Here is a 9,216-nt window from a genome sequence, read left to right on the forward strand (position 1 = left end):
GGCTTGTGAGCTTTGATATACAATAAGACTCTGATCATTAAGATTCTGTTTGAAGACTTTCAATACCTTGTTTCTGCTTTGAATTGCCTCATCACAACCACCTGAGCCTTGGTGGTCAGCTTTTAACTAGCAAGCCCCTCCCTCTGGACCAACCCACAATGAAGTGGCAAATGACAAAAGCAGCCAATAGAAGGCCTTCAGTCAACATTAGAGGCTCCCTACCGTCACTCTCACAAGCAAAACAAAAATACACACAATTCCACTGCTTCCCCCTGACAAGTCAACCTCAAAGTCGTAGCACAACACTCCTGATTGGATGATTACTGAAGTACACGTGATGCTCCACTATCAGCAGCAGCCCTGTGCAGATGGCTACTTCCTGTTAGCTCTATCAGCAGCACTTGAGAGCAGCTCTGGTTCCGACCCAGTGACTGTGGAGGAGGGAGACAGCAGTTAACAGAAGCCCTCAGCAAACAATGAAAGGATGAGTGTGTATGAATCAATAACCTGACTGGCCTCAACACACACTGTGTGTGTTCTGCAAATATACTGACTGAAAAAACATCTCCTTATGTTTGAACTGTTCAATGTATTCTATATTGTTGTCTGTTGTTTGAAATGATTCTCTTCCTATGTTGACATTTGACTTTGGATTGATTGTAGATGATGGGAGTAGAACTCTGTTCAAGCCCTTTGGGCTTCGTTCCCTCCTTGTTTTAAATTGTGCTCAATAAATCAATACAAATACAAATATATGTGAGGGTAGGTGATGGTGTCAATGTTCAAATGTTTCTTGACAATGACAGAGGGGAATCTTTTTTTTCCCTTGTCCTGTCTGGCCATCATGAGCAGCAGAAGTGTGTCCGAATGTCTTCATGATGGCTGACAGATTTGATTCTCAAAGGCGGAGCTTGTGAGCCCAGGGTGTGAATGACACGGGTGGGTTCAGGAAGGACCTGATGACTGCTTTGATTCTATTTTGATGGATGAGTGATATTGTGGCCAGGACTGAGGGAGGGACAGAGAGAGAAAAAGAGAGAAAAAATTGGATGGAAGTGCGGGCTTGGGAGAGCAACTGGCAACAATGTACAGGTATTGTGTCCAAACAACAACAGATATTAGTTTACATAATTAATGATCCAAAAATGAACTCATTCAAATAGTAAACAGATGAACTCAGAGCTGGTGGGGAAGAGGTCCAGAGCAGTGAGCCCCCCTGGCCAGAGGCCACCAGCCCCCCAAAGAGCCAGGACCAGAGGGCTGGGAGGCAGACACCCCTGGATGGAGGACAGGAAGCACAACCTGGCCCCCGGATGGATGGGGACCCCCAGGACAAGAGAGTACCAGAACCAGGCCCTGGACCAGAACCCAGGCCCTTCACCCACTGGACAAGACAAGGCACGACAGAGAGGCTGGTCACATGGAGCAGCCTCTGAAAGACTGCTTTGACTCCACAGACTGGGACGCATTGCAGGGCTCTCACAACCACAACATGGACCAGATGGTTGACTGCACTACGGACTTTAGAAACTTCTGTATGGACGCTGTTGTTCAAGTTGGATCTGGACGCTGCTTTGCCAACAACAAGCCCTGGAGAACCAGCGACATCAAGGACCTTCTGAACCAGGAGAAGATCTTCAAAGATGCTGAGCGACAGGAGTTCCAGCGGGTCCAGAGGGAACTCAGAGTCCAAGTCAAGGAGGCGAGGGAGCAGCACAGAAGGAAAAATGAAGAAAGGATGCAGAACAACAATATGAGGGAGGTGTGGGAGAGGATGAAGACCATCACTGGCTGCAGCTCAAAGAGAGGTGGCCACTGTCAGAAAGCTCCCACACATGTGTTGTTTAGTGCTCACCACTTGGGGGCGGTGTTGTACCTCTGTTGGCCACCGTCATTCACTCATTTATTACGTCTGTGCCTGACTGCACCTGATAGCGCTGTCAGTTAGTTAGTCATCAGCCTCCCGGCACGTCACTGCCCCCTACCGATGCGGCGCAGTACTTTCTGCCTGGCCTGGTGTATTTTCACTTCGTTCACACGTATATCATTAGAAAGAATACACTGGTCACAAACACTCATTGAATGTATTAGACAGCCTGTGGAACTTCAGCAGATGTAGTACATCAGTAATAGTAGTAATCAAGCATGATAGATAGATAGATAGATAGATATTAATACATTTTATTTGTATGGCACATTTTAGAAACCTCAGACACTTTACAAAGTCATTAACATAATAAAATCAATAGTGTAGTGTGTCTGTTGATGAGCACCATGGTCTTGGCCTGGGCTTGAAGAAGCAATAATAATAATAATAATAATAAACTTTTATTTGTACAGCGCTAAATCACAGCCAAAGGCGTCTCAAAGCGCTTTATACAATCAGAGAGAACCAACCGGGCCCCCGGAGCAAGCAAGATGCGACAGTGGCTGGGAAAAACTCCCCTGTGGGAAGAAACCTAGGGCAGAACCAGACTCCAGAGGGCGATCATCTGCCTATGAGTAGTTGGGGTGAAGTATAAAGATAGAGGAGAGACAGAGAAAGAGAGAAAGGAGCAGAGTGAGCCAGGGTGGCAGACAGGACAGAGTGAAAAACAGATACACCAACCAGGCAAAACGGATATAAACACAAAGAATAGGAACTAATTCAAGGCTGCTGTCCATGTGGAGTGTAAGTGTCCATGCTTTGGAAGGCAAGAGCCTAGCTCGATGGACAATCTGCCGATAGGACTAGTCCAGGTCTTAAGCATGGTGGTGGGATGAAGCGATGACAGCAAGACCCTCAGGACAGCACAATCCAGCTCCTGGCGCAGTGGTCATCACCTGCCGGGGACACAGAGACTGCGGCAGTATCATGCATATCGAGCATACTGTACAAAGCATAATGAGAGCTTGGACAGAGTGGATAGAGTAAAAGATTGGATAGAGTAAAAGATTGATTGGGTGAGGAGAGTGATAAAGGTTCCGCCTGCACAGAGCAACGATCCCTGTAACGGGAGCGAAAGATCTCCCTCCACGGCGTAAGCCTACAGCAGCTTAACTGACAGTGGATGGAGTCTAACTATAAGCTTTAAGAAAAAGGAAAGTCTTAAGTCTACTCCTAAATAAACTAACTGTGTCTGCCCCCCTCACCGAGGCTGGAAGATGGTTCCAAAATAGAGGTGCCAGGAAACTGAAACACCTACCTCCTGATCTAACTCTAGAAATTTTTGGGATAACTAAAAGACCTGAATCCTCAGAGCGAAGGGCTCTTGGAGGATGATAAAGTTCAATGAGTTCCCTAATATAAGAAGGAGCCTGAGAATGAAGAGCTTTGTAAGTTAAAACTAGAATCTTAAATTCAATTCTAAATTTGACAGGCAGCCAATGCAAGGAAGCTAAAATTGGAGTAATATGCTGCCTCCTTCTAGTTCCGGTTAACAATCGTGCCGCGGAGTTTTGGATTAACTGTAATGTCCTAAGGGATGAATTTGGGCATCCTGCTAGTACCGAGTTACAGTAATCTAGCCTAGACGTAACAAAAGCATGGATTATTTTTTCCGAATCTTTGAAGGACAAAAAACTTCGAATTTTGGCAATGTTTCTTAAGTGGAAGAAAGCTGACCTCCCTACATTCTGTATATGAGAATTAAAGGTCAGGTCCTGATCAAAAGTGACTCCTAGGTTCCGCACGGTAGAACTGGGTGTAGTACCAAATAGACCACTTTGTCCATCAAAAACTCTGTCCCTACTCTCTCGCGATCCAAATATAATGACCTCAGTTTTGTCGGAATTAAGCAACAGGAAATTCTGTGTCATCCAAGTTCTGACATCACGAAGACAAGATTCCAATTTGGCCAACTGATGAGCCTCGTTTGCCTTAAAAGAAAAGTACAACTGTGTGTCATCTGCGTAAGAATGGAAACTGATGCTATGCTTTCTGATGATGTCACCAAGAGGTGACATGTAGATGTTGAAGAGGAGTGGCCCAAGTACAGATCCTTGCGGGACACCATGACTAACCCTCCTACGTTCTGACGAATGATTATGAACATGAACAAACTGAAAACGGTCAGACAAGTAAGATCCAAACCAGTCCAAGGCGCGATCCTTGATGCCGATAGTATCTTCTAATCTCCTAAGAAGAATGCTGTGGTCAACTGTATCAAATGCTGCACTGAGATCTAGGAGGACCAGAACAGAGAGAAGACCTTTGTCAGATGCACACAAGAGGTCATTACTTACCTTAAGCAATGCAGTTTCGGTGCTGTGACCAACTCTGAAGCCAGACTGAAAAGCCTCAAGTAGATTGTTGTCGTTCAAGAAGTCCACAAGCTGCCTAGCAACAACTTTTTCTAAGATCTTGGAGAGAAACGGAAGGTTCGAGATTGGCCTATAATTTGAAAGCACACTCGAGTCCAAATTGGGTTTTTTGATCAGAGGCTTGATTACAGCCACCTTGAAAGCATGAGGGACAAAACCTGTTGATAGAGAGTGATTAATAATTCTAAGAATGACACAATGAAGCAATGGGGAAACCTCCTTGAGAAGCCTGGTTGGAATTGGGTCCAGAAGACTGGTGGTCGACTTAGCAGAGGAGACAAGAGAATCAAGTTCCGAGAGTCCAACTTGCTGAAAACTCCCGAAATACACACTGGGGTTGCCATGTTGAGAAAGATCTGCCATGTGACCTGTGGAAGACAAAGAAGACAAAGAAGACGAAGAATTCCCAATCTCAGTTCTGATACCTTCTACTTTTTGCTGGAAGAAGTTCAGGAAATCGTTGCTTGACAGGCCAGTAGGGACGCATGGCTCAACACACTGATGGCTCCTCGTCAGCTTAGCAACTGTACTAAATAAAAACTTTGGGTTGTTCTTGTTAGAGTCAATAAGAGCAGAAAAGTAGGAAGTTCTACTGATACGCAGGGCCTTTTTATAGGACCTAAAGCAATCCTGCCAAGTCTTGAAGGATGAAGCTGTTTTTGACGAACGCCAAGTTCTCTCAAGCCTTCGCAAATTTTGTTTTAATTTGCGAGTAGAGGAAGTAAACCAAGGGGCTGATCGATCCTGCCTTTTCATACTTACCTTATAAGGGGCAAGATCATCCAATGTTGATTTCAGAATACAAGAAAAGCGATCTGTCAAGGAGTCCAGATCAAGATCAGTCAAGTGGGTGGTGGGAGAGGCCGGAAGCATGTCAAGAGGTACAAGGGCATCAAGCAGATCAGGAAGCCTCTCCTTAAATTCAGCAACAACAGAGTCCGAAATGTTTCTACTCATTATAGACCTTGCTTGGGGAATGTGATCCGCTACAATAAAGCCGAAAGTGATCAGAAAGTGGTCAGACAAAACGTCGTTTCGGGGAAAGATTGTCAGCTGCTCTACACCAAGTCCAAAAGTGAGCACAAGATCCAAAGTATGACTATGCTTATGAGTGGGTACATTCACAACTTGAAGGAAGCCGAAGGAGTCGAGGATAGATTTGAAATGAGAACTCAGACTGTCACTCTCAATGTCGACATGAATATTAAAATCTCCAATCACTATGATCTTGTCTTTAGTCAATGCTAAAGTAGACAAAAACTCTGAAAATTCATCTAAGAAAGAAGAATATGGACCGGGGGGACGGTAGACAACAATGAATTCAACGGAATCTGCTTGCCTATCAGGTGACAACGAAATAGACATCGCTAAACTCTCAAATGAACTATAAATAGAATGAGCCTTGAGATTGACTAACAAATTGGAATTATAAATAGCTGCAACGCCACCTCCTCGACCACTATCACGAGCCTTATGAGTATTAATATGACTAGGAGGAGTGGCTTCATTAAGACTAAAATATTCATCTTGACGTAGCCATGTCTCTGTGAGGCCGAAAATATCAACACTATGTTCACTAATCAAATCATTAACTAAAACTGCCTTGGAATGTAGAGACCTAATGTTAAGAAGGCCACATTTCACCATTTTGTTTGTGGGAGCCCCTGGAGCCCCCTTATTTCTACAATCTATTCGAACTAGGTTACTATGATCTATTGGAGATTTGCACAGTATAAGAGGTTTGGAGGTGCGAGGGACCGACACAACTTCTATTGGAAAAGACTGGCAGGGCTTCGGGGACTTACTAACGGCTGGGGACGGCAGTGAGAGAAGCCCAGAGTAGCGTATAGGACTACAACTCTGTTGCCTGGTCTCCACCCTGGAGCGTCAGTGAGTGGAAGCTAAAATTTTAACTATATTGCTAGATAAGAGAGCTGCACCTTCCCGGGTGGGATGAATGCCATCCCTCCTAACAAGACCAGGCTTGCCCCAGAAAGGCTTCCAGTTATCTACAAAGCCCACCGAGTTATTGGGACACCACCCTGACAGCCAACGGTGAAAAGATGACATGCGGCTAAACATCTCATCATTCCTAACATTTGGCAAGGGGCCAGAGAAAACTACTTCGTCCGACATGGTCTGAGCAAATGCGCACACCGAAGCTATGTTTAACTTAGTGACCTCGGACGATTTCAGGCGTGCATCATTGAAACCACAGTGAATTACAATCCGCCTAAATCTCCGTTTATTCTTAGCCATTAACTTTAAATGCCCTTCAATATCGCCCGCCCTGGCCCCGGGGATGCACTTCACTGTGGCCGATGGCTGTCCTAGGTTAACATGCCTCACTATAGACGAACCGATCACCAGAGTGTCAATCTCAGTCGGCGTGCTGCTGAGTGGAGCAAACTTATTCGAGACATGGACGGAGGGGGCCTGGTGCTGAGAATGGTGGTGGTGCCCGGCAGGCTTGTTAAGGCTACGCTTCCTCCTGACAGTCACCCAACCGACCTTTCCCGGCTGCTCGGGAGCCGCGAAGGGAGGGGAACTAGTGGGACCTAGAGACTCCGACGCTACGCTAGCGAATGAACGCTCCGCTCCAGCTAAGCTAACCCTACTAGCTACAGGACTACTATGCTCGAAGGAGCGAAGTCGTTCCTCAAGCTGGCTAAGTCTCGCCTCAAGCGCTAACATAGTACTACATTTAACACACATCCCTGACTCGGTAATTGAGGACGAGCTAAAGCTAAGCATCTGGCAGTGTGAGCAAGAAAAGACGGGAGGAGAGAGAGGAGGGACAGAGGAGAGGTGAGAGGGAGAAGCCATGGCTTCGACCGTCCTTATGCAAACAGATAGAGATAGGTGTATTGAGAAGATACTAAATAATTTGGAGAACGATCACCTTTTAAGAGAAAACAGTCCAGTGGTTCGCTCAGTCAGAGCTCAAGCTCAGGAGCGGCGTGGCTGGCTGGCCGGCTGTGCTGTCGCAACCATCTCTTTGAAATGTCCCACTGTGGGTCTCCACATGATCTTCTGTGCAACAGTTTGTCCTGTGAGCTCACTGGAAGAGTCTGCAGAGGAAGCAGAAGATGAGGGTGTCTACCTCTCAGCTGCAGCAGCTCACCATCTTCACCACTGTGCTGACTGGTGGAGGCGTCGCCACCATGTACTACCTACAGCAGAGTGAGTTCCATTCACTAACACCATTCACACCTTCACATCTCTGTGTGTAGGAAGAACTCTCTGGAGCTGCTTCAATGGACCACAGTGACAGACAAAACAAAGCATCCCAGCACTGCAGGCCACCAAACTACCAGTGGAGTTAGAATCAGGTTCTTGATGTCTGAAGATTCTGTCTGTCATGAACAGAGTGGATGATGCCTTGCAGGTGCGGTCCTGGATGTTGGCTGCTGATTGGACGCGCCGTGGCTGAGAAGGAGGAGCAGTCGAGCCAGCCTGACGGTCATCCCTCCTCCGCTCCCAAGTCCACAGTTAGTCACTTCTGAAATGGTGTTAGAGCACGCAGCCATAGGGGTGGGCTGCCATTTTCTTTGTCCCCTCTTTTCTCCTGTTTATTAAGTATGTAGGGAGGTTAGCCTTTCTGTATTTGGCTTCTCTTTCTTTCTTTAGTTAGTTCTTAAGGCGAGCTAGTTGGAGTTTGGTTTATTATTTTGGCCTGGGCCCACCCTGAAGCCTTTGCTGCCCACCGGTTAAGTTGTTTTGTTTATTTTATTTACTGATCAATAAATGTTTTTGTTAAAAACCGCCAACTGCCGTGAGAAATTAATGAGCCTTGGGAGTGGGGGAAGGTGTCCCACACGTTGCGTCTCGGTCCCCCGAGACGGGACGTAACACGGAGTTTTCACCGTGACAGCAGGTTGAGCTCCTACCGTTTTACAAGTGACGTCGTCACGTTAGGCTGTTCCATCCCTGCTAAATTCTTTAAAGAACTACCGTTAGTAAACTTTTAAATTATAATACACTCTACACTAATTGTAATTTCCTGCCCGTGGTTCTATATTGCAACAGTTGACGGCTCATATCAGCAGATAAGCAGCAACAATCTGGGCATTGCGGGTGATTCCTAAATATGTCATTTCTTATTAATTAGCCCATAAGTGTTGTACACCAGTGTGACACCAAATGCTTGTTGCTGACAGCAGTGAAGAAATGACACTCTAGTGGTTCTGCACATTATTATAAATAGAGTGATTCTCTATCATTACATGACAGGACGACGGCACTCTGACAGATTCCATGAACCTGGACACTGATGATCCAGACTCCGGTCCAGATGACACAACAGGCCACAGTGGAAACGGGTCAGAGCATGGACTGGCTACTGAAAGGATCCAGGTAGGTGGCGCTGTCATCCCAAGTTGTGTGGTGTGGAGGATCAGGGCCAAAGTTCCAGATGCTCACAGATGTGACTGTGGATTCAGGAGGAGTGTTTGAAGGCTGGACTCCCAACAGTGATTGGCTGCTGAGGACCTCTCAATCACAATCAGGTTTTTTAGTGGCTGTGAGATTGAAAGTGAGATTGCATTGTCCAGGTAGGAGGACAGCAGTCAGCCATGTTTCACCTCCAGTCAACACGCAGTGGTTCACATGAAGGTCCAAGAGGCCTACAGACCTACACTGAGTCTGGAAGTGGCAGTACAGTTGGATCATTGTCTTTGTTGTGTTGTTTGGTCATTGTGATCCAATGTAATGTGAGAGAAGGACGAGTGCATTTATATTGGAGTGAGTTATTTAGAGTGGAATAGAAGTTATAATGCAGAGTCTGTTTTTATGAAATGTTCTATCACCTGGCAACCATCCATCCATCCATCCATCTTCTACTGCCGTATCCGGAGTCAGGTCTCAGGGGCAGCAGCCTCAGCAGAGACCCCCAGACTTCCCTGGACCCAGTCA

At 46.2% G+C, this 9,216-nt stretch overlaps 1 long non-coding RNA gene across 1 annotated transcript; it reads right to left on the reverse strand.

Annotated features, from left to right (window-relative positions):
• Positions 1–4,575: 4,575 nt before the first annotated feature.
• Positions 4,576–7,289, reverse strand: LOC142889855 (uncharacterized). The gene is made up of 2 exons (XR_012927011.1): positions 7,205–7,289; positions 4,576–5,117 (listed from the first exon to the last, which is right to left on the reverse strand). It is a non-coding gene; the product is annotated as an uncharacterized LOC142889855 (long non-coding RNA).
• Between the last annotated feature and the right edge of the window lie 1,927 nt (positions 7,290–9,216).

Source organism: Nelusetta ayraudi, unplaced genomic scaffold, assembly GCF_046127955.1.
Source record: "Nelusetta ayraudi isolate G7.1 ecotype Tasmania unplaced genomic scaffold, CSIRO-AGI_Nayr_v1 ptg000024l, whole genome shotgun sequence".
Lineage (NCBI taxonomy): Eukaryota > Metazoa > Chordata > Actinopteri > Tetraodontiformes > Monacanthidae > Nelusetta > Nelusetta ayraudi.